The sequence below is a fragment of the Solea senegalensis genome, linkage group LG1 (genome assembly GCF_019176455.1).
Source record: "Solea senegalensis isolate Sse05_10M linkage group LG1, IFAPA_SoseM_1, whole genome shotgun sequence".
Taxonomy (NCBI): Eukaryota; Metazoa; Chordata; class Actinopteri; order Pleuronectiformes; family Soleidae; genus Solea; species Solea senegalensis.
The window spans coordinates 26944836-26970303 of record NC_058021.1 but is presented as its reverse complement, the minus strand read 5'-3'; the positions used below and the strand labels follow the sequence as shown (position 1 = coordinate 26970303).

Here is a 25468-nt window from a genome sequence, read left to right as displayed (position 1 = left end):
TATATCAATCCAGAGTTACGCTTCTGTTACTTAATGAGTTGGGGCTGCAATGATTTACTGATTATTCATCAATGACTCATTTAATCGCTAACTATTTGATAATCAATGAGTCAGTCGGAGTGTTGTTTTTTTTAAATTATTAAGACGAGCGCCCTCTGACTTTTCTTAATTAATTAATTTTCACATTATAACAATATTAGCTGCATGATATCGATATTGGACGATATAGGCTTAAAAATGTATTATTGGTAATTGAATAAAAAAATATTTATATCTACATCTTCTGCAGCACGAGAATGCAAAATATTATTTTAATTTCACTACAGAATAGAGCAAATGACCTCGGCATTTTGGGAAAAATCAAAGATATATTGGTATAGGTTTTCGGCCCGCACACTCCTGATTAATCGGAATATTGTATATCGGCAAAAAGTCCTGTTTCGTGCAACAAAACAAGACATTTGAGACCTTTTTCACCATTCACCAGATTACGTTGAATATAACTTAGGTGCGTCGCAATTTTTGCCGTAACAACTTCTTCTGGTTGCAGTTAATTGAACAATATTTGCTCGTTAATGCCAAATAATCATGTCATGCACACACATTTCACCCGATTTGACTTTTTTCAAAATGCATGATTTGAGTTTGAAATCAAATAGAAGTTGAATTCCATGGTACGTAGTGCACAGTCAAAGCAAAGCTTTAATCTGCACGATGATGGCTGTTAGAGAAGGTCAGCGCATCATCAGCATTCGAAACTCATCTTTGGGAGAAGAAGGATGTAAAAGTTTCATGGCGAGTGTACGCAACACTTTTATGAAAATATACAAATGTCAGCGTGAAGGTTACGCTGGAGGGAAAAGTCACTGAATCTCTGAAGATAAAGGACTGGATTAAATATCATCGCAGCAGAAAGTCAAGGAATCAGCTAATATCAGTTGTAGGGGTTTTGAAAATGATAGTTTTTTAAGATGCATCATGAAGCAGACATGGACAATTCGTGTCATATAACATACATATACTATTTGTACTGCTGCTTGTATTCAGTGATGAAAAACCGACCGTGTGCATAAATATAGAAAAATAAATGTAGAAGATTGAGAATGTGCTGCATCGGGATGGAATCAAATCAAATTGTGAGACCCGTGAAGTTGCACAGCCCTAATAATTTAGATCGATAACTTCGATAAGCACAGAGATAAAGTCAGGTGATTAACCCAATATCACATCTCATGTCTATATAATAAAATATATTTTTTCTTGTTGACAGGCTAGTGCCCCTTAACCACATCAACTATTCTCAGGTTTTAACGTGACAGTTGTAAGGTTGTATTGATGGGACAGGAGTTTTTATTATTTATCACCATAGGTTTATCTTTAGTGCAATTGTTAAAGAATGATCTGATTGTTAACTTTGTCCAAGGTTTCACAGGCTGAACAGGAAGCAACTATCATGAGCTAATTAAGGAAAACCTCCCAAAAAATCCATGTGACCTCATGAAGACAAGACAAGACTAAATGACTAATGATGTAGGGGGAAAGTGTGTGTCAGCACGTCATTTTAACACCTGGTGTGATATCTACTGTCAACACTGGGAACAGTTTTCACGGGACAGCGGCTGAACAATCTCTGCAGCTGCTCTTTTATCACTGATGTCAGGAAAAGTCGTCGTTAACACTGGAAAACACTCGGAAAATATTAGGTTTCCCAACCAGAGTGAAAGACCTCCCTTAAACAAACTTATCAGGGAAGTTTCAGGAAAAGGGAACGTCTGGTTTCGGCCCTCTTGGAACAGAATAGGGTGACTGAGCTGCTGGGAAAGTTTTGGGAGAATGTGACTCCAACATTGTGAGCCGGTCTTTATACTAAAGTGACAGTCATGAGAGTGGCACATGACGTGGAATTGCGGCCCTCATACGACACGGTATGTGCTCTGGATGGACTTTGCACCTTCATCCAGCCTGACTAAACACAGGATTTCACCAAAGCAAAAACAGCCAGGCTTTCTTTTTCCTGTGTGCTCTAAATGCCACACAGCATTAACAAAGACGCCTCAGCTGCTTTCGAGATGACTTTCATTTTAAGCTCGTACACAGGAACCACGCATGGGGGGGGGAGGGTTTCCTGTGTTCAGCCAGCGAGAAAAATATAAATTTCCCTCTTCTTCCACTTATGATCCTATCAGCGAAAGTGTTCCTATGAGACCAGGAAATTGGTTTCCCCATCATTCCAACAAATGTCCTAGCCTGGATTGTGCCATGTTTTTGCCACTGTTGTCTTATTCCTCTGTGAACTGGCTTCTTCTATTCACTCCAGTCTGACTCTGGTCCAATTGAATGTGTACGTGCAGTAGTATTAGTACAACTTCAGCTGGACTCACATGTTTTAGTCAGACTAAAGGCCTGTATACAGGAGAACGAGTCAAGGAAAATTTGCAATAGCTTTTTTGATCATGTCAGATTTTTTTCCCCACATGGAAACTGTTTTTGGGGGTCCTCAAATGCTAAAATGCTATTTTCGGAGAACTGATGAAATCTCAAAATGGTCACTCTTTGGTTTTCATGTATAGAACCAATATGGCTGACGTTTCTCTCTTACAATCGCTTTTGCCGTCTTCTTCTTGTGTTTGGAGTAGGGATGAGCCAATAAACAGCCTTTTATTTGAATTTGAAATAGCTAACACTGGTCTAATATTGGTATTGGTAGATACTTGAGTTTGTTATATCGGGACAAAAAAGTGGTATCGTGCCATCCCTAGTTTGGAGTTTGTACACGGCACACAAGTTTTCGCACGTTTACAGTTGTTTTGTGGGGTTTCATGTGTATGAAGATATTTCTTTAAACTATACCGCGTTCGCAGAAAAAGTCCGTATCGGTGAAGTTCTGTTTCCATGTGGATATGGCCTATCGTTTTTTTTTTGATGTCAAGTATTTACTGACTGTTTGCCCACTGGGGATATCAGAGGGAATAATACCATGTGGTGCCTCAGGTAAACAAAAGAGTGAAGTTGTCGGGGGAAGCAGAAAGCTCACCTGCTCTGACTGATAGAGTGGAGGTCACAGGAAAGGCAGATAGAGGAAGGAGAAGGAAAAGAAGAGGTGAAGGCGGGGGTTGATGGTAATGAATAACCAACCATTATGATGATTAAAGGGGGTAATGGGCACGGGGGAGATAAGAGTGTGGTGGCCGTCCGAGCATGAGGTGTTTACAAGGGGAATTCCTCGCATTCCTCCGCTTCAGCCGTGCCACTCCACATCTGCACCTCCACCCACTGATGGTCACTGTCCGTGCCAAGAGGGTCCCAAGGGGCAAAAAGTGCCCGATAAGGTCTGCACAGTAACTGTGTTATGTAAGCTGATTCTGCAGTGTTTTGAGGTGCATCAGATAGAGCTAATTCACTGAGCTGTACTTGCAATCCATTCAGAGGCTTGTTTTCAGAGGTAAATGGAATAAATTGTTGGTTTGGAGCGTGACTCTGTAGTTTTCCAAATCAATCAACGGCAAAATGATGGAGCCGCTACCAAGTGCGACTGTTGCTGAATTGTACATACAGTACAGTACGTCGATAACCTTCTGGTTTTAGCACTGGAAGAGGTGATGGTCGATTGATCCACTCTGTTCTAGAAATATCCTCTGCTCTTTGATTGTAATTTGTTACTGTTCACATAGTCTTTTTTTTTACAGTGGATGAACTCATTTTTCTCTAATTTTGCCTTAAATTTGTGGTTTTTAATGAGATTATTGGGGGAATTCTTCCCCTCAGTCCTCGTGATTACTTTACAAGAGTAGTGTCATCGATAAGTTATGAATGTTTTTCTTCTTTGTACTGTGCTTCGATATTGTTATATTGCACACATCAGCATGTTAGCATGCTGATATCAGACCGCTGGTATAACTTTAGCTTCATGGAGCTGCAAGCGTCATTCGCCTCAGTCTATTTTACATAATTAATCTTATGTAATTAAGATTTATTCCGAAAAAAAAACCCAGTATGTTCAGCAGCTTAAAATTCAACAAAGAGTTTCTCTGTGGTAAAATATTTCACCTGATTATGTCAAGTTATGTCATCATAATTCCTGATATAGCGCTCAGTGTTTTAAGGTTCTAGATCGCTCAAACACAGGTGGATAAACATATGAGGTAACACCATTACTGCATGTAACAGACTCTAGGAGTAATATTTTGTACTTGGATTATAAATCAACCTAAATATATGGTGTTATTGTCAGTTTTTGTCTTACAAAATGCACCAAAATTAAAGCTTAAAAACTCTGGTTTCCCTTACTTTGGAAAATCAAATCACAAGGCTGGGCTTAACTCTTGTCTTAACCGCCTCCCTCTTGGCAAGTTTTTTTTCCCTTCTGTGAGATTTCGACAATTAATTGTTGCACAACATTTCATTTCACATAATTTAAAGAAATGATGAAGTTGAAAGATGCAGCCCCAGTTCTGAGGTGAGATTTCTAGGCAGCCTCAGGACACAGAGGGTTTGTGTTTTAGGATCAATCAGCACATTTTTTTTTTTTTAAAATGCAGTGCAGATGACTGGGTCTAATAGGATTATGAGAAGGTCTGGTGGGAGGAGAAGTCGTCCCCTGGAGCTGCATGTTACTGCCCCTTCAATCCCAGCATGAGCTGGCTTCTGGGGGTCATGTGATGGAGGGGCACAATAGTAGCAGGTGTCAGCCCAGTGATTGCGAGGTCTGAGGCTGCACTCACCTGTAAATGAGGATCATTTACAGCCTTTAATGGATGGTTGGTTGTGGCGCCGTGGAACAGAGAAGCAAATCATCACCATGTATGAAATCGTAAGAGAAGAGAGACTCCGGTTTCCTTGGCAACTTCCTCAATCTGGATATTTGTTATATCAGCTATGAACTTAAAGGCACAGTGAATATGTTTGTGTTTTAGCGTGCAGTAACTGTCAAACTGTAGTGCGTACATTTTAAATTGAAGTCTGTTGCGTTCAAACCATTATCAAATGAGTTCACACGATGCTGAGCTCCACACATCTCCCTCTGTTTTTCTCACTATAGCGGTGTTTAGACCTCATGTCGCCACACATTCCTGCTCTGCCCGCAGGAAGTGATTCATTTGATGTAAAGACAGACGGAGGCAACAGCAGCATTGTGATAGTTGAGTAAGATGATGGAGCACCAATTTTTTTTTACTTGCTCAAAAAAACCTAGTTGTTCGGCAGTTTAACAGGATAACACGTCTTGTCCCCGCCCACCTCGGTGCTGCCACTGTATACACACAAATGCTCCCTCCGTCAGATCTGATAGTTTAACATTGATTATGTGTGTATAAGTCTGGCAGCCCTTTAAAATAAAATCAAAATGTTCGATTTTCATTTTTATAGCCTTAGAATGAGCTTTTATTCCCCCATGTTTCTACAGGAGCCTGAATGGACAAACCAGATAGAGTGTACATCTCACGTTTGTTAAAGTCTACAGTTTTTCCATGTCATGTCACAAATTCTTTCACACTGGACCTTTAAAATCAAACCTTTTCTATTGACCAAGTTCATCTGATTGAGGCTGCAGATTAAAGTGCCACCATATGCTGGGGAATAAGGAGTCCCGTCCCCATGGTAGAGCTTATTATTGCACTCCTATGTCACTGTCGCTGACTAATTGTTGTGGTGTATTGAGGGTACGATAAGAACATCTCCCCTCTCTCGTTTTAAATGCTTGGTCATCTTTCCTCCACTCCCTAAATCAAATCCTTTCCTTTCTCCAATACTCAAACACGCACCCTGGGTATTTGTAATCACCTAAATGCCCGAGCCAGCATTTGATTTTGTGTCTCACACTACCCTAGTTTAAGCTGCTCGAGCCTCAGTTGTGCAATGAAAGGAAATCTAGATCTCTTTACTATATAAAGCCGTTGTTTTTATCGGTTTTTCCCTCTCCCCGCACCCTGCCGTTGCTGCATATGGCTCATTTCATGGCTGCTGGAGACTCAGATTGATGGGTTGAAGAGCAGCTGGGCTGAGGCTCCAGCACAGCGTACAGTGCAGGAGGCAAGTCCTCGCCGAGGTCACTTAAGGTAAACAAACATATATAGGAGATGGGAAATGGAGGAGGAATTTGCCAGACTGTGACAATTGTGCTTTGTGTCTAAAATACTCATAACAAAAGACCGTTACAGGTGATTACCTTTTCTTTTTTTTGTTTGCTTGTTTTTTTTTTTACTTTGTTGAACCCACTACAAAAGGTGATTAACACCATTTGCATTGCCAGTAGTTGGTCTGCCCTGTGGCGTTGCTTTTTTCACCCCTGGTCACCCATGCATGAATTTTGACAAGACAAACAAAGCAGGTTAGAGGGAGAAAACCACACGGTTAATGGGCTTCCTGTGTGCACTCTTGCCCATACCTCGGCTGATACCCATTTATGTTCTATTATTTAAAAAAAAAGATTTTGGATTAAGACTTGAGAAGTATTTAGTACAGTTTCTAGGCTGTACATTTTTAGCTCGATTTACACTTAGTGCAGGCATGGTAATAGTTGTTAACGAAATAGAGCCATTTGTGATTTATTGTCTGATTAGTTTGGATAATCACTGACTAGTTGACTATCAAAATAGAAGTTAGTTGCAGCCACATTGTCTGCACGAAGAAGAAATTAGCCAATGTTTCATTTGGAGCCAAAGACAATAAACCAATTTTTGGTGTAGGAGGAAATGCAGATTGAGTACGTTGGACAAAAACCTGTTTATTTGACCAGTGGGAATGGGGTAATAGACAAAATGACGAACAAACTAGCAGCCAGGTAACACAGTATGTGTCTGATGTCGCTCTTGCCGGAGGTGACATTCTGACAATTCATTGTAATCACTGTATTAACCACCTCGGAGAGACCTCGGAGAGAAACAGTCTGTGCTTGTCACCTTCAGTTTACATGGTTTTGCTTTCCTCTGTCTTGGGCTCCAGTCTAAGAGATCTGTGCCTCCAGGGGCTCGAGAAAGCTGTCGAGTAATCTGAGACATTAATACTGAATGAAATGGAGTGAGGTGTCAGCCGCATGCACAAATTAATTTCCGTACACGGAGCAGCATCTGCGTACTAAAGTGTTAAGGGACACAGTGGGGATTTGTATGTTGGTTTGTTTGTGTCTGGTTCTGGTAGTGGTGGCAGAGATAGTGGTTTGTGGCGGCTCCTGCACGTCACCATGGAGACAGTGGCACTATCATGTAGGGAGGACATTGTCGGACTGGCAGCAGAAAGCAACATGGCAACAACAAAACCCAACTGGACACACAGGCGTCCTTTGCTCTGGTTCTGGCCCAAACCCACAAAGCCAAAATATGTGAACGACCAATGAATCTGCTGCTGTAGCTGCTGGAATGACTCTCCTCTCACTCACTCCTTCCCTCCTCCCTCGCTGAAGAGGACACCGTCCTCTGGGGAGAAGAGATGACTTGACGTTTTGGGTTTGTCAGGAGCTGCAAATAATATGGACACACTGGTCGCTGCGCTGGCTGTTTGTGCTGTAAAAAAAAACAAAACACTGCAGTGACTGTGGTATACAGTATGTCAAACATGCTGTAGAAACTGCAGTGTTTTCACTGTAGACATCTGGAGAGACTGGAGATAATCCATATCTTATAAGTCTCAGGCCCATCCTTTTAATGTACTGTGTGATTCTTAGGATGAAGAGACTTGTGTTATTTGGTGACACCATGAGACAAACAACAACAGTATGCATCTATGTCTCTGAGTTTCTTTAAAAAAATAACCTTTGGTGCCGCGAATGCGTTTTTTCTGTGGCTCAGAAAAGTGTTTAATTATGATAGACTTAAAATAAAAGAAATAACAGCGTCACTGTGTGGCTGTTAACATTAGCGATGTGGAGAAACAATGCAGAACAATGCACTGAATGACTGTTGATTCATTCCTGAGATACAGGTGCAGTGTCAATCTTAAATTTCACATTCAACAAAATCAGGTTATGTATAACCTGATTTTGTTGTATGTATAAGTCATTGTCTTCAGTTTTGTCCTCCACATGAGGGTCGCGGGGTCACTGGAGCCAATCCCAGCTGACACAGCGTTTCCAACGTGTGGTTAAACATTTTTTAGTGTTTTCTTGCAGTCACAGTGCAGTGCATTGTGTGCTGCATTAAATCAATTAGCAGACTTGAATATTTTTCTTACTACCCAAGACATTAAAAGGTGGTATTTAAAGCTCAGTGTTCTGTATGTTTAATTTGTTCAATTACTGATTAGTTTGTTAAAATTGTAGGTACCTACGGCACATTGGTGCCCCGAGGCAACACTTTTTCAATTAAAATCTACTTCTACTGCCTTTAGTATTTTGGGTTTGACTATAAAATCCCTCTATTAATTTGTGCCCGACGACAATCGTTTAAATTTAATGCGGACTTCATTTTCATTGTGATGGGTTCAAAATTTTAACCTTTTGTTGTTTTTCGTAGCGCATGGAAAATGGAAACCAATGGGCGTGTAGTAAAGGAGCGGCATTAAAATTTAATTTGTATTGTGTTATGTACAGTAAACATGATTTGTTGTAGGTGCGCCGCAACTTGCAAAACCACAGGAATGTCCCGTTAAATTGTGAAGTATCCACAGCATGCACAAGTCAGAAAGTGTCACCGCAGCATCTCTTAAAATAATGTTAGTGAGGTTTGGCCTGGCTCCCCGGCTTTTCCCCTGGGTCTTCACTCCAGTCTTTTACTCTTTCACTAATAACAGACCTTGTTGCTCGTCCTGCCGTATTGTCTCGTACACACAGACAACAGATCAGCAGCATAAAGAGAGAGGGAGAGAGAGACCTGCATCTCCTCAACCAGCTCTGTCTCCCCACAGGGACCAGCCTTTTGACATTTAACCATGATAGCTGTAAACAGGCCATTGGAATGCCTTTGACATTCATTTTGTATGACACACGTTTGTTCACTGGGAGGGTTTTGTGTCCACGTTGGTTTAAACTGAGAACTGAAGACTTCCTGAAAACAACAATACAAGAAGGAAACATGTCTCTTTACAGGAAACCCATCAACACTTGTCCTTAAATGTCCAGTGTGTAAAAAATAGGTGAAATTATTTTCATTTGGCAGAAACTGAAGATAAAATAATGACACTTAAGTGTTCACTTTGGATCACCATGGCTTTAGAGTTGCCCGCAATGGACAAACTAATATTTTGAGCTTTGATACTAACTGAAAGCTACAAAGGTAATCTGTCTGGCTTTTTCTCTCTTACCATTATCCTCGTCTGTTTGAAATTTTGGTATGTAAATTGCCAGCCAGCCTTGGGAGAACCCAGGCATTATTAATCAACACCTGTTGTGAATGGTGTCCGTTGACTTCTCTAGTCAATTCAAGTAACCATGGCATCATGAATCATGAAAAACTGTGAAAAACGTTTCCATAAATGATGAAATCCACACCTTTCTGATGGTATCTGCTGTTTTCTTGTGCAGTTTTAGTGACTGCTAGTTGTACAAAACAGGCATTTTGAAGATCGTCTTTGACTCTGTGTCATCTGTATTAGGAGGTTAATGTGTTCTGACGTTCACTTCGACTGTTTTTACAACTGTAAACGTGGTAGATTTTGGATTTTGATGATTTAACAATTGCTGTAACCCAGCCTCATCATCAAAACATCAAACCTCTGCTACTGTCACTGAAATACTTTACTTAAAATACACGTTAAAAACTCTGTATTGCAACAGTTATCTATAGTGTTTGGTCAGTGCAGGTAAATCCTTTCCAGTACCGCGTAACACTTTACCCAATCAAAGCAAAGCACCTCATCCACAATGCAGTGTGAAGGCAGCATCATGGAGGCATATAGTGGAAAACACCTCACCAAGACACTTTTCATTGCATTAGTATTATTATTATTATTATTATTATTATTATTATTATTATTATTATTATTATCATCATTTACAGTGGAGAGCAAAGACTTCATTATTTTACCTGGTGTAAGTCAGAACAAGAGGCTCATGCATCATCTGTGTGTCATCACTTCATCATAAGACAGTGCAAAGCTTACCAAACAAATCACCCGCAAGCCTGAGCTCCATCTCCAGTCTACCATGGTGCTGAACCACCACCTCATCCATAATATTAAACACCGCTGACTCCCCCTCAGTCTGTGTTTGTATGAGTGTGTATGTGGTGTCACCAATCTCATCCACATCAAGTCGAGTCTGGCTGGTTCCTCTGCTGTTTACTTATTCATTCATTCAGCCGTGAGTGATGGCACGGGCAAACAAGCGCTCTCCATCCACGGATTATTAACAATCTCTTGGTGAGACATTTTTCTCCTGGAAGATTTAAAAAAAAAAAAAAAAGATATACTCACACACACACTAATACACTTGTCCCCTGAGATGCTGTTGCTGGGCATCCTGGGCTAGTGTCGATAATTAGCATGCTGAGTAGTTGCACTGATTGCTTCATCATCTCTTCGATGGGCATCTGTGAGAGATATTTGATGGATGCTGCATATTTGACAGTAATCCATGCTAAAGCTATTTGCATATGCTGTCATGTGATGTTGAGCCTACATAATATTAAACTCTGCTCTTTTTCTTCACACCTATAGGATCGTTTTACCCCATTTACACCGGGGGTAAAAAACCCAGTTTAAACTCAGGTTGTATGGTTTTTGTGACCAGTGGGAATGTATTTAATCAGCATTAATTTAAGTCAAATTACTCTGCAACACAAGAAGCAATAGTTGAACGTGAGACCCGGGTGGACTAATTTCCTCTTTGTCTGCTTAATTGCTGGCAGCGATGCTAGTTACTGCATAATTTCTGGTGCTACGACATGCATTCATGTTCTGGCCCTAAGCGTAGCCATTAACCATGAGGTGAAACTTACTTTTCACGACTTGTAATTTTTACACCCAGGTTCAAAACTTAGCAGCTATATTTGCTAATTTTAGCAGCTATATTTGCTAATTTTAGCAGCTATATTAGCTAATTTTAGCAGTTATATTTGCTAATTTTAGCCGTTATACCCATTCATTTTAGCTACCATATCTGCTAATTTAAGCAGCCATACTCAATAATTTTAGCAGTTGTACACACTAATTTTAGCAGCTATACGCTCCAATTTTAGCAGCTATACCCACTAATTTTAGCTGCCATATCTTCTAATTTTAGTAGCCATACTCGCTAATTTCAGCAGCAATACTTGCTAATTTTAGCGGGTATACCTGCTAATTTTAGTGTGGAAGAGGCTAATCTTATCTTAAGTCAAATCCCTCAACATCTTGACTCTTTTGCATCACATCTCTCAGTTGTTCTCAGTGCAACCACATTGAGCACTACTGCTGTGTAGTTATTCACCATAAACACATAAATCCTGTGGTAGGTTGTGTGCCCATAAAGGAGTGTCATGTTTGTGAAAAAGAGGTTTCTAAATGTACTGTACATCAGCATGGCTCAGATCCTCCGACTTCAAAAATGAAATGGAGTAATTGGTTTGTTTTTCTCAAAGCGGTTCAGGCCGATGCTGTGAGCAGGTCGCCAATTATCAGTCTCAGACGAGGGTTGTTTTGCTGCACGCTGCAAGAAATGTGTGACTATTTCTCAATATGGGTTTCAGTTATTACGGCAGTTGGAGACCACAAGAGTAAAGTGAACATTGTGTATCTGACTGTGTTGAAACAGCACTGTGGTTATTTATGGATAAATGTCCAAAAATTGTTTGACAATATTTTGTTATTTTGAAGTCGACAAATTGGAGATTGTGAAGATTGTAAATAGCGGAACTCAAATGGGAAAATCAAGTGTAAAGTTGAACACTGCTAGCCAATGGCAACATTGGTTATCTGCAAATAACCTAACCATAAAGCCTGCCCAACACTTGAGGATAATGGGACAATCGTTAGTGCCTTCTGATTTTAGCCTGATTTGAACAGATCATCTGGCCAAATTACGATTTTAACCTCATCGGACGCATCAGAGTCTTCCCAATTTAACACACAATTTTGCATACTTTTGTTTAGAACCGTAAATTTAACAAGACAAGTTGATTCGGTCTTCTCAGCCATGACTTCATCCACAGTTTTTTGTGTTTCTCAGCACAAAACATTGCACACACACAGCAGCTGTTAACTGACGACACCGACAGTCCGACTCCATGGCTATTTATATTCTGAAGTCACGTTAAATCACGCGGGAAGTGTGTATTCCTGCATCTTGACTGGATCATCTAGCCTGTGCTTTCTCAGGATTAAAACATTGAAAATCAGTTACAAAGTTTGTTGTGTCTGTGGTCTCCCACATTTTTAGGATAAGTCAGATTTGAAAGTCCTCTAGTGTGGGGCAGGTGCAATGTAAAGCAAGGTATAAAGACATTGCTGCTTTCCCTCTCTAATGATTAACTTTTTTGCTATTCAATGAATGATTTTCCATAATGATGATTGTTACTGCAAATAATTGTAAGTTGCAACTTAGAAAAATGTATTTTACCACGTCAGGAAACAAGATCTCGGATTATGACGTTAAATAGAGATGAAACAAAAAATATCCTACACTCAATTAAGACATTTATAAGTAGAATGTTGGTTATCTCAGAGATTTTTCTTGTGTACTTTATTATTGACATGCAATATTTTTCAAATCCAGCCACGCTGTTTGTTATTCTTCTGAAAACAATACCTGCTCTGCAACACTTATGCAACAATATAATAGAATTGTCCCTCCAGCTCTTCCTTTATAAAAAAAACCAGAAAAAAAACAGACTCCCATTTGGGCTCTTGGCTTCAGAAGAATATCACTTTAAAATGTCAACCCTGTCAAATCCCCAGTGCCGCCATGTGTCGTGATGGCGTCAGGTAAACATCAGTCCCAGAGCCACAGGCAACATTGACTCAAGTCATTTCAGCAACCTTTATATTCAGCTTTACACGTCCACCTACTAACTGAGTATGTTAGGATCCTGTCAAAGCGAAAGGTCACCTCTGTCCATTCATCAGCCTTCAAGCTCCATCACTCAGACTGAATCACCTGCAGTGCACAAATCCACACATATTTCTTTGTGTGTGTGTGTGTGTGTTACACCACATTTAATTGCCTCATTAAGACTTTAGTCTGTGTGGAGAACTAGTCATCAATGAGTAAACACTCCAGTTTAAGGTCATTAGTCAATGTTTTGTTTTTGCACCGTCCATCTTCCCTCAGTATTCTGAATCACATGGCGAGTGCTCGACTGAAACACTGTACGTCTGCATACAGACACATTCAGGCAGACTCTCAGGACCGGCAGCTCCTGGAGTTAATCCGTCTCACTAATAGCGGGGGTTGAAGCACGAGGGGGAGGAGGAGGGAGCGAGGAGAACAATACCACATCTCTCCTCCCGTCTACTCCACTTGCTCTGCAGCTCATGACCATGTGGTCAGTGCCTGGCGGGAAATCTCTGAACCTTGGACGTTCGGTCAGGATGTTGCTCCTCTTGTTCACTCATCCCAGCTGGCTCTGAGCATTCGCTGCCTCGCCGCTCAAGGAAACGAGGTACAATACGCTCCCTCCCTCCAAAACACGTCCTCCCCGCTGATTTTCGTTCCTGCCATTGTCAGCAGACGAGAGGCTGCGTCAAGGGGTAAAATTAGGGATATGTTTGTAGAGTAAAGGAACTTCCTGGAGTTGTCCTTGTTGCCTCACAGAGTTGGGCACTTTGCGTCTTGTTTGCAGCCCAACTGGCACAGGAAGTGTAGAGACACACTGGAGAGCATATATATTTCCTCCTAAATGGCAAATGCCTGTGTACAGAATCGATGTGTTTACCTCATGGACATTCCTGGGACCTTGTTTCCTGTCCTTTTGCAGACATAGCGCTTGTGTGGTTCATAGATGCTTTCAGTAAGATCACAGGAAAGAGCAAATTCCTTTGTCCATTGTTACATTTTTGTACGCTTACGTTTTGAAATTCACACTAACTGCATTGTTTTCACCAAAATAATTGTCTCATTTAGTGTTTTCCTTCCCTCTTTAGTGGATTTAGGGTTTTATCTCAGCATATTTGAGTTCCCAGCATTTTCGTAGAACAGTCCAACACAGTGGTTATCAAACCTTTTATACCAAGCACCACCTGAGAAAATATTGAGCTCTTGAAGTAACAATTATTTTTTTTGTACTAATGTTTATTATTTGTTTCATTCTCTACCACCAGAGGAAGTACACATACTGTACCTCTGGTGGGAACCAAGGGTCTAATGTATCCCACCCTGTCAGACCATGAAGCCAAATTTAGGAACTGCTCTCTTGGATGAGACTCTGTAATGTTATCCTTAATAATATTTACATGTGTCCATTCAGACATTAAAATGCTCTGACAAAACTCAACCCAGAGTTTGTGTTTGGCTTCACGCACTCACTGTGTTGAAATCAGCTCACTGTCACCGCCCTGTTACTGTTCTGTTTTGTCGATTTAAATGGATTAAACCTGTTTATGGTATTACGCCCTCTATGTTGGTGGCAAACCTCAGGCGTCTTATTTTGTATTAAATCTAAGAGATGTGGGCTTGGCTCATGCCCAGAGGGTACATCCTTTGGTTAGTCATTTCTCCGCCGCTGCATTTTTAATCTTTCACCCTCGAGGCAAATGAAATTGCTACTTATATACGTTGTTAGATGAAATGAATCATTTACATCTTAACGGTTATAGTTAGGCTAAAAAAAGATGGGACAAGTCTTTTTCAACCAGCCAGCGCGACACAAAACTGAGGAAAAGATTAAGTTTGTTTTACTTTAAGATGTTTCACTTCTTTCATGCTTGAACAATTTTAGATGTTTAGTTGAGTTGATTTGTTCTCAGATCATTGTCCACCATGTTGCGACCTGGTGAAGACCATCAACTCACCCCGTAAGTTTCCATGATTGAATGAAGTCCTGATTTTAAGTTTTTTTGGTTTGTATTTGTGGTGCGTTTCATGAGAAGTATGAATAAATGAAGACAGTTCTCGGTATCTTTTCTCTGTGGTCTTAGAAACACTGTTGAGCGTTGCATGTTGCAGCTCTTGACTAGGCTGCCAAAACAAAATAGTGAAGAAGAAGTTATTGCCCTCACTTGGGCGCAATGTTTACAACCCCAGTCAGACGTGGTATGAACAACATGCAGATTGCACTTGGTACAGTTCTCCTAATCCATCCTGAACGTGTCCCCAGATCCAATCACAAAAACCACAGTAGTTGACATATGTCTCCTGAACATACATGAAGAAAGTCCATCTTCAGAATGGATTCGAGCTGAGACCACTGATTGTTCGTCTGTGTGTTTGCCCTGCAATGCGCTGGCCTGTGCAGGGTGAAAAATGAAAAATGATCTTTAGACACGTAATCAACAACAAAACATCTTTTTTTTTTTTGTGAACTCCATTAGTCGTTGGAGTTCACAAGTGCTTGTGTGGAACAGTTCACTTCACTGTATGAGTCACTGTCTCCCAGTGAAGGCCAGTGGACACTTAAGTCCACAAAGTCTGCCCACTTCAGAAACAGCGGAGGAAAGCACTTTGTCAAATGTTGCTTCTGTGTGTATCATTGCAGCAGTTCTGCAGTGCACTAGTTCAGTTCTCCCTCTTCTCTCTGGGTCCAGAGTTTTGACTCGGTGTGAGTCGGAGCTTGTGTTTGTGTTCACGCTCTCTATGATAAAGTATCACTGGCATCCGGTAACGATTTTCCTGCCTAGTAAAAGAGGTTAAGGTGCATTCAGGGAGGCCTTGTGTTAACTGTGATGCTGGCTGGGAGGCAGGAGGATAGATGGTGGCTGACAGCACCATCGGCGTTTCAGTGCTGTACTGCTGTGTCATGCTATTTTGCTGTGGTGTTGTCTTGTCTGTTTGTCTTAATTTAAAACCTCTGGCGTGTCTGCTTTCATTGAATAGGTGCTGCTAAAAATAGCCCTTGCTTCACCAATCAGAGGAGGGAACAGGTTGAGCAGTGAGAGGTGATTGGATGTAATGTCCCATGGTGGGTTGCTAACCATTTTCTTCATTTACAGCAGAAAGAGAACCCACGTTCATTGAACAAAATTAGGGATTTAACTTACACCAGGAGATACGCTTTTTAATTATGTAGTTATTAATTCTTTAATCTGAGATCTGTCTGAATGCTGAATTTTCCATATTTTCTATCATTTCATTGCTACTTTTTGGCATTTTCTTATCCCTGCCAAGAGCTTCTACAGCCACCTGTCTTTCGATCCGTCTGCCTGTTGGCATGGTTACTCAAAAACTGAATCAGTTTCCGTCTAATTTTGTAAAGGGGACTGGTCCAATAAAGCATTTTTCAAAAAAATCATGTATCATTCAATAAAAAATCATACATACAAAATAATTGGCGCCAATATCTGTGAACAGATCAAATCTGATGCAGATCAGGATAGGGCTGCAGCGATTATTCGATTAATCGATTACTAAATTAATCGTCAACTATTGTGATGATCGAACAATTGGTTTTACAGTTTTTTTAATAATTAAAACAAGCTTTCTAATTTTTCAGCTTCTTAAATGTGAATATTTTCTGGTTTCTTTGCTCCATTTGACGAAGAAATCATTAAAATTGAAATATTTTGTTTTGTGGACGAAGACCTCATTTTGCAGTTTTGGGAAACACCAATCAACATTTCCGACATTTTATGAACCAAACAAATACTTCATTAATTTAGATCAGGATAATGATCCAGATTAACCAGATTTAGTGTCGGTACATGGAAGTAGCATGTGCTGCTGGAGCTCAACTTTCAATAAGGCAAATGTTCAGACTCAGATTCTTTTTCCCCCGATCTGATATTTGAAAAGGTCACACAGACACTTCCCCACTTGCAGTTTGAATAAATTCATTTTAATGTCCCATGTGTGGAAAGAAGGAAGAAATTAGATGTAACTTGACCTGCGTAGATCTTGAAAACCTCTTCCTCTTCCTGTGTGAGTTTGCCCCACGCAGGGCATTTTGGCCACCAGCAGGTTGGTCTTTAAACCTCATCAGCAGACGGTGATAGGTGTTAAAGCTCCTGCAGACAAGCTGTCAGATAGATGACACCCATGTCACACTGAATGCTGTGCAGGTATCCAAGATTTTAAACCTTTTATATTCTAGATATTAAACACAATTTGTGTTTTCTTTCCTACTTTGCAACAGAAGGTTTTACGTGCTTGGAAAAACTAACTGGTTTGAATGTAGGATGGAGGTGAATCCGCAGGACAGGTGTGTTTGCAGATACATGTTCTGTCCAAGTGAAGGTGGAACAGCTGTCACTGCTGCAGCTGACATGATTGTTGATTCACTCTGCTGTTCTGGTTATGTTTGGACAGATTTGCTGCAATTCTCAGGCAATGATAATAGCGTTCCCTCTCCCCCCCCTACTTTGTGAAGTGACATTCACAGGATGACTCACTGTTAAATATCCTTGGGTATTACAGCAAACATCAAAAATACTCAGCCATGTCAGAATTTGGTATCGTGTATCCCAATATTGACTTTGTTTCATGTGCTTTCTTTTACCAGCAGAGTACAATGCCCAATAAGAACACTTTTAAGTTTTTCCATAACTAAAACAACAAGCTATAAGATACTGAAACCTTTGCAGATCAGAGACAGGTTATTAATAGGGCTACAACTAACAATTCATTTCATAACTTCCTCAAATGAATGGAGTCATTGTTCAGTCCAGAACATTTTGAAAAATGTCAATTGTTGTTCCACAAACCTCAAAATGTCTTTTTTGTTCTATCAAAAATAATTTTTGTTGATTGTTGATTTGTTGATGATTTCTCATGCCACACAGCAAGATTGCGGCAAGCACTGTTGCCTCACAGCATGAAGGTCGCCAGTTTGAATCCCGGTTTGACTGAGGGGCTTTCTGTGTGCAGTTTGCATGTTCTTCCCTGCATGGGTTTGTCTGTGAGTGTGGATGGTTGTTTGTCTCTGTATGCTCTGTGATGGACTGGCTACCTCTCCAGGGTGTACCCTGCTTTTTGACCCTATGTCAGCTAGGATTGGCTCCAGCACCCCGTGTGGAGGATAAACCTTTAGAAAATAAATGCATGAATTATGTCTTTGTTCTGTGGTGCAAGAAAACCAGAAAATATTTACATTTGAGAAGCTTAAATATTGGAAAGCTTGTTTTAGTCGTAAGAAAACAACAACCCTCTAATTGATTAATCTATTATTAAAATAGTTAACAATGTGTGGCCCTACTTTTTTAAATGTTGATGAGTGTAGCTTTAAATAATGTAACCCTGAATTTGGGAAGTGAAGCCAATGCAGCTATGTGTCTGAAACCTGTATACACTTGAATGACCATTAGGGGGCGACTCCACAGTTTGCAAAAAGAAAAAAAAAAGTGAAAAACCACTCACTTGATTGATGATATTTGTAAAGATTTCCTTAGGATTTAAGGGTCTTAATGACTAGTTTCAGTTCTTCTTCAAGGCAGCATGGCATCTGTTTTGTAAATTATGGCCAATTCAGGGTCACATTGACAATAAAGCAGGGCACGATTTAGGGTGTGGCTATGATGTGAGTGGCAGTCAAAATGGTGCTGGATAAACTGCAAAATTTGAGGCATGAAAACAGGAGTTGATAACCAGTGTGTGACATACTTAGTTTACACCTATACCCATCACTTGCAGGGAATAATTCCAAGATATACCCATATGTACTCATTTTTCCTGCTTGCTCTTTGGAAGCCGATAAATAATTTCTCTCCTCTTTACAAAATACTCTCTTCCCCAACAGCTCCTTGGTTGAAGAGGTCCAAAGCAGACACAGCTGAAGTTAAGATGAGAGAACAGAAAGAGGAAGATACTTAAACGGATGAAAGTGTGGAATCACATTAAAGAAATAGAAGGCAAAGAGAGTTGGGAGATGAAGAGGAAGAGAGGCCTTGCAGCTTTTTTTCTACAACATCAAGCCCTGTGTGTAGAGTCGCTGTTGGAGATCCGTTTACGACGCGGTAACAGCCTCTCACTCAGACATCTCCCACCTTCAGGGAGTGTGACAGTTGTCGAGGAGCCTGGTGAACAGCAATGAAAATTATTAGTGAACAGAAATGGTTTGTCTCAGCTTCTTCGAAGGATAAATCAGGAGCTGCAGATAAAAGCTCATTAGAAATACATTCAGAAAAATCACTCATTTTAAAAAGTGATGCATCAGAAGAAAAAGAGTCTCCAGTGATACAGTCTTTGATTGATGAGGTTAAGCGCCTCATCAAAGGTCTCCCGGCTTATTTTACTGGTGGAAATTTCAATCTTTGACAGACATTACGTGGAGGATTATGTGCTCGTTATCTGTGACTGTGGACTCACTGAGCAGCGCCGGTCAGATAATCAATGTCGCCGAGCATAAGAGAGGCAGACTTGACGTATCAATCCGTCTGTCTGTCTCACAGTTTCCAGTTCACACCTTTACGTGTAACAGTGTGGAAATCTGGCTGTAAAACAGAAGCTCAAGATCAGCCGTTGGTTCCTGGGTGTTCTAGATCTGAAAGAGAGGCAAATAAAGGTCTGCTTTCATTTTTAGTAAACATGTTTATTTGCAGGGTAAAGCTAATTAGTGTTGTCTGTTGTCTGACCATTCATTTCCTCTTACGACTGCTCGTCAGAACGATCGTAAAAGAGCGGTGTTGTCTTTTTAATAATTCACTCAACCTTTGTTTGACTTGTTCCTGTCTCCCATCGTTTGTTGAAGAAAGTAGTACTTTGTTGAACCAGCTCTTCGTCTCACTTCATTAGTGAAAAGCTAGCGATTGGAGGAAAATAGGAATCAAAATTATAAAAGCAAAGTCTGAAAGAATGGAGGCATAGAAGGTGGTTATAAGACTTTTACCTTTTTCTATTTAATGTTTCACGAATATCGAGTTGAGATCAGTCACAATGTTCCTTTGTGCAGTCAAACATTAGCAGTACTATAACTGTAGACACTACATTATTATAATAATCATTTTCATTTCCATGTGAGTAATTGCTGCAGGTTTGCTCTCTGCGGAGCTGCACACAAACCCTGTGACTCTGGCAAGTGTCAGAACACTCACATTAAGTGTGGCAAATCTAACAGTCACCCTGAACCCCGTTCACCTATTACTTTGCACTTTTGCGGCAACGTTTGATTGTGTTACGGGTTGCGACAAGTGACACGCTGTAGTTTCATGTTACTCATCATCGTCAAGCAGAGGCTCTCACTCACTCACTCACTCAGTCAGGGGGTCATGTAAGGACGAGAGGAATGAAGAGGGAACGAGTGAGACACGGGCGGAGGATATTTACGACTCAGACGGATGGCGATTGTGAGCTGCATCCCAATGTGTTGCTCCTTTACTGCCTGGCTCAACAACTCTCTGGAGAGGAGGAATAAGCTCAGCTCCAAGTGTGTCTGTGCCGATGATGAAGAAGCCAAATATCAACCGCTGGTGGTCTTATTGAAAGAATCCATCACATGTTAGACACTGTGGAATGGTTTATCTGTCTGCGATATTTAGTGACTGAATATTATACGAAAAAGTGGTAGAAGCTCCATCTATTACCCTAGACCTTGTGTGTTCTCTCCGTGTGTGTCACTGTAGGTGGCTCAGGGTATACTCCACCTTTCACCCGTCCCAGAATGAGTGCATTCATCCACCCTCTATTGTTTATCCTCCACATGAGGGTCACGCGGGCCAACATATAGAGATGAACAACCATTCACTCTTCATGTTATTTGAGCATGTGGGAGTAAAACCGGACAACCTTGTTGCCTGTTGCTGTGAGGCAACAGTGCTAGCCATTGTGTGGCCCACCTGGAGTGAGCTTGTTGGTTGAGATGAGTCATTTAGACATGCAACTCAACATCGAATGTCTGTCCGTTCCGTTCTTGTGAAGGCGACGTCTCAAGAACCTCCTGAAGTAATCGTTTCAAATGTGGTGCAAACGTTGACTTGGACTGTGTCATTAGCTGAATAGATTGTTACCTTGAGATTCATATACTGTATGAATGCGTCTATGCAGTGTCACAAAACTGGCAAAAAAAACTGAATTGTAAATGTGTTACCTTGAGGAACTGCTCAAGAGAATCCAATCAAAGGCTGAGCCTTCGGAACAATAAATGAAGTCGTCAAGTGCATGGTATGAGTCTGGCAAACGGTGTACTGTAGACTGAGACTGATGGACAGTCTAGTGTCCGTATCTAAATTCATCAAATGTTGATTTTGTTTACTGACTATTTTGTATCCCCTGTCGTGGATTTCACGCTGCGGGTGTTTGTTGATTCCGTCGGTGATTCTTCGCTGTCAGCCAACATTGTAATGCGATGTTGTAACAACGTGTGAATATCAAAATAACAAAAAACAATCTGGGCTCGGAGCCACAGGCGACAGCACTAATGAAGTTTTCCCTGTGTGCTCTTGGCCTGTCAGGTCCGACTTCTTCAATGCTAATCAAATCCATCCACTGACAGTCCTGTCCGCTCAATCACTCTAAGTGCTGGATATTCAGTGCGTGGTGTTGTCTTTCCAGTGATATAACAAGTCCGTTGCAGGTTCTTCCCTGGGGCTCTGTCACTTGTCTCACTCTTTGCCCTGAACCCAACCCGAGGTGTGCGTTACACAACGCTGCTGAAGCCCCCACCACTGTCTCAATCCCCTGCTGAATCTGTCAGACAGTCTGGCCGTGACTGCCCAGTGCGATGCAGTGAAGCTGCCGGAGTCTGAAATGAAGAAAATGCAGCTCAACCTAAGAGAGTAGAGATGCTGCGTTTCCTCTTTTTTCCTGAAGGGTAACTAAACCCCCTCTTCAGACGCTTATTCGGCCCAGTTGCCTGATTTTGAGAACTGCCAAGACGTGGGCTGAGACCTGAGGGAGGGTGAGTGTGGCACAGTGGGGGGATAGTTTCATTGAAGAAGACCTGAAAGTGGATTATTGAGACCAAAGACTTCACAGGAAACTGTTGACTGATTTAAATCAAGTGAGAAGTAGGCACTGATGGTCATTCAAGAGAAAACAGGTTCACTTTCTTGATCTAGACAGTTTTACCATGTTAATATTATACGGCCTATGGAAGTGATTAGGCTTGGACTTGTTCTACAGGACTTAAGAGATGAGATTGACATAACTGCATCCTCATTAAAACTGGCCTGAAGCGCTGAAGAGGCTCATACTGTAAAAGTTTATGCTTGAAAAATAGATTCCAGCAGGTATTCTAACTGGCCACGATCTATCTTTTCTGTCTCACTCGTGTTCACACACCCACAGATTAGGCTTTGGTCACGATTCCTCTGATAAATTGCTTTAGTCACTGGTCCTGGCTGCGTGTATGTGTGTTGAGTCATGAAGAGGCCGGTGATGCCGTTCTACTCCTCCTCAGTTGGCCCCTCGAGCACAGGTGTTCTGCTCCTCCTGAGTGGGAGTTCTCCACCGAACAAGTTAGAAATTCATTCATCCCGTGAGAGCTGCAGCAGACCTCTACATTGTTAATGTGTGAAGCTGGCATTTTGCATTTTGGCATGTTTAAAGGAAGTTTACACATTCTCACAGGAAAGAATGTTCCTGCTCTTGTCCTGTGCTGTTAAAGCTCAATTCAATAATTGACCTTTAATGCTACACTGCCTCAAGGGATGGATAGATTTTTTGATTCCGATACTGACAGGAATACAATACTACACGAAAGCAGCATTGTCTGCTTAACCTCTGCTTACTATGTCAAGCAGCAGATGTTTTTAAAATTGATGCTAACACTCAAAAGTCAGATTTTAGTCGGACTAAGACAATAATTTGGTTTTCTTAATGTTATGTAAACACATTAGTCTGACTAACATCGAGCTAACATACCTGGATAATGCGATTCATAGTCCGATTACTTCTGCATGTATACACTATACATAACATTTCCTCCCCAGTCTTTGACCCAGAAGTAGAAGGAGACGATGTACACATTGCAGCACAGTTGACACATGATACTGTAATTGCAGATGTTTAGTAGCTTCAACAACAATTTGGCCATGAAGATAAATGTTGTCCTTTTTTTGGTTCAAATCTGACTCGGACCATGGCATTAGAAGTCTGTACTTCCTTCCACAGTCCAAAAACACCTAGATTAGGTTTAAATTAATCACAGATTAGCTTGAGCTGTAAATCAGGTCAGGGGTCTCTGACCAATGCACGTTAGCTTTTCGAAATCTAAGTTTGTGGCATATCGCAAGCGTACTGCATGGTGATCGGAAAAGAGTTTTAAAAACTTCCTCCTTTACAAGGAAGAGCTGCATGGCACAGCTTGGCACAGCATGGGATCGTGGGTTCACAAACATCTCCAAAAGACTCCAGCAGTGACTCAGATTTGCAACAAACAATAGCTTTTCAAACAAAATCTGTGTCCGTCTCTTTTTGTGCTTTATATATATATATGAGGATCAGTGTGATCCAAAAATGTTCAATAGAGAAAGTTGATCCATGTGTAATTATTCCATCAGCAGTAAAAGACTGACTTGTTTAAAGAATATTCATGTACATTTGACTTAATATCATTTTGGATGTTGTTCATCCATAGTGCACAATGTCACAACCATGTGAGATATGTTGGTGTCTGGCTCTGATACTGAGGGTGATGTGCACCTGCCACTGTCCTGGTTTAGAGTGAAGTGCATGCTGTTTTTTATCGGCTGGTTTGTTGCCCTCCACCGTCTGGAGACCAGTGATGGCACTGATTGATAAGTCATGCAGGAACTGTGGCCGGCAGAATTACACCTCTCAGTGTTACAGCCTGACAACAATAATTTGAAGAAATAGATAAGTCGTGCATCCTCCACTGGCCTTCATGACTCAGGTATTCATTCTACCAGGCTTACCATGTACAGGCACCGCCGACAGCGACACAGTGACTCAGCGATTTGATGTTAATGGCTGGAAGGGAATTAGCTGAGGTCCTTGTAGTTGTTGCTGCTCGAGTGGAATTGAATTTATGTGAATCATGGCTCGACATTTATCAAAGCCTCCGAGTGTCTCTTATGCTTGAGTCACCCTCCCTCTGATGAAAATATAGTTTCATAACATAATTGTTCATAGTCCTACGCTAATCAGCTTCCTGATTGCACAGTGAGCCAGGGCGTGCAATCTTTCGTGTCAAGCAGCTGGTTGTTTTGCAAGGTCAAATGAATGTCAACCGTATCTAGAGCCTTACTACAATCTCATACAGGTCGCGGCCTCATTAACACAAGCGCAGGAAACACATGGACCGAGCATAAACACAGCCACAGCACTAGCAGGGACTGTGCTGATTTAATCAACATCAAGGGGGGGAAGACGCCCTCTCAGTGGGCACGTCCCCTGGGTAGCTGTGGAAGGGCAGGGCCGAGAAAAGTTGGTTTTGCAGAACTTGAGAAGTGAAGCTAAAATGTCTGAGATCACACAAGTCTTTGGCTTTGATTCACTGAAACCACTGATGTATCAGCGGCTTTTTTTTTTTTTTACGTGGCCCAGCACTGCTGCCATAAAGTGATCAGAAGTCAGCTGAAAGATGAAAAGGGAACATTTTTTGATGAATAATTAAGGCAGATGTAGTGATTTAGCTTCTCTTTTCACAGTCTTCTGTACCGGTCACCTCTGTGTATTTTGTCTTCACCTACTTCAAAGCAGTGGCGTTCACACTTCACCTTTCTTTATGCTCCTCAGACTCGAGCTGGTCGTAATCTCTCTCTTTCCAATTCATTAAACGAAATAAGTCACAGAGTGTGGCATCAAAGCCGGAGCGAAGAAAAGCATTGGTTTTGATTGGAGGTCCAGTTTTCAGTGGACTGTGAGAGCACAACACCGTCATGGTCGACTCCCACACTTCCCTTCCCTCCTCCTCCTCCTCTCAGTCTGCAGCCGTTGTGGGCAAACAGCCAGCCCGCTGCCACTGCACCTATACATAACCACAGAATAGAGGGAAGTCCAAAATTAAAAGCATTGTTACCCCTGCGGCTGGTGGCCGCAGAGACAGATGGAGTGACAGGTTTAATTCCCTGTGTCGTCTCGGGTGACCTTGGCTTTGGCCTGTGGTCTGCGCCCCCTCCAGACGCACGGTTCACAGCAGCAGAGACCTTCACACTTTCTCACTCCGCCTATGGTGCGCCGTTCTCCGTAAATCCACCACAATTCCCCGAAAAATCCTTGTGTATGAATTTGAATATTATGTACTATTAGGGTTGCCATGGTGACAGCTGCTGTCTGTGTGCCATGTCAGTTGCCATGCAACTTTTTTGTTCCCTCTCCAGTAGAATGCTGGGCTGTTATGTTCAAAGCTAAGCTGTTGATGTATTTTTTTACCTGTGAATCTTTCTTTTATTGCAGAAGCCAGTGGTGACGTATTACAGATGTACTCACCTTTTTGTATCGTGAGAGACAGAAGACGATTATGTCTTCTTGTTTTGTTGAATTTGACATGGACACCTCTTCTCTCTTCTTCTACATTCTTGGATACATATGGATTTTGCTTGCATAAACAGAGTCATACAGTCCTGATCTGGCTCTTCC

At 41.3% G+C, this 25468-nt stretch overlaps 1 protein-coding gene across 3 annotated transcripts in view; it reads left to right on the top strand.

Moving 5' to 3' along the window:
• Positions 1-25468, top strand: part of tmem108 (transmembrane protein 108) — a 51229-nt gene that overhangs the window by 2397 nt on the left and 23364 nt on the right. The window contains exon 1 of one of the 3 annotated variants that reach the window (XM_044043730.1): positions 13392-13505. The exons of the other annotated variants lie outside the window; for them this stretch is intronic. The gene's annotated coding sequence lies outside the window, so the exon portion shown is untranslated. Of the gene's footprint in view, positions 1-13391; positions 13506-25468 lie in introns of those variants that run through there. 3 annotated transcript variants of the gene reach the window in all.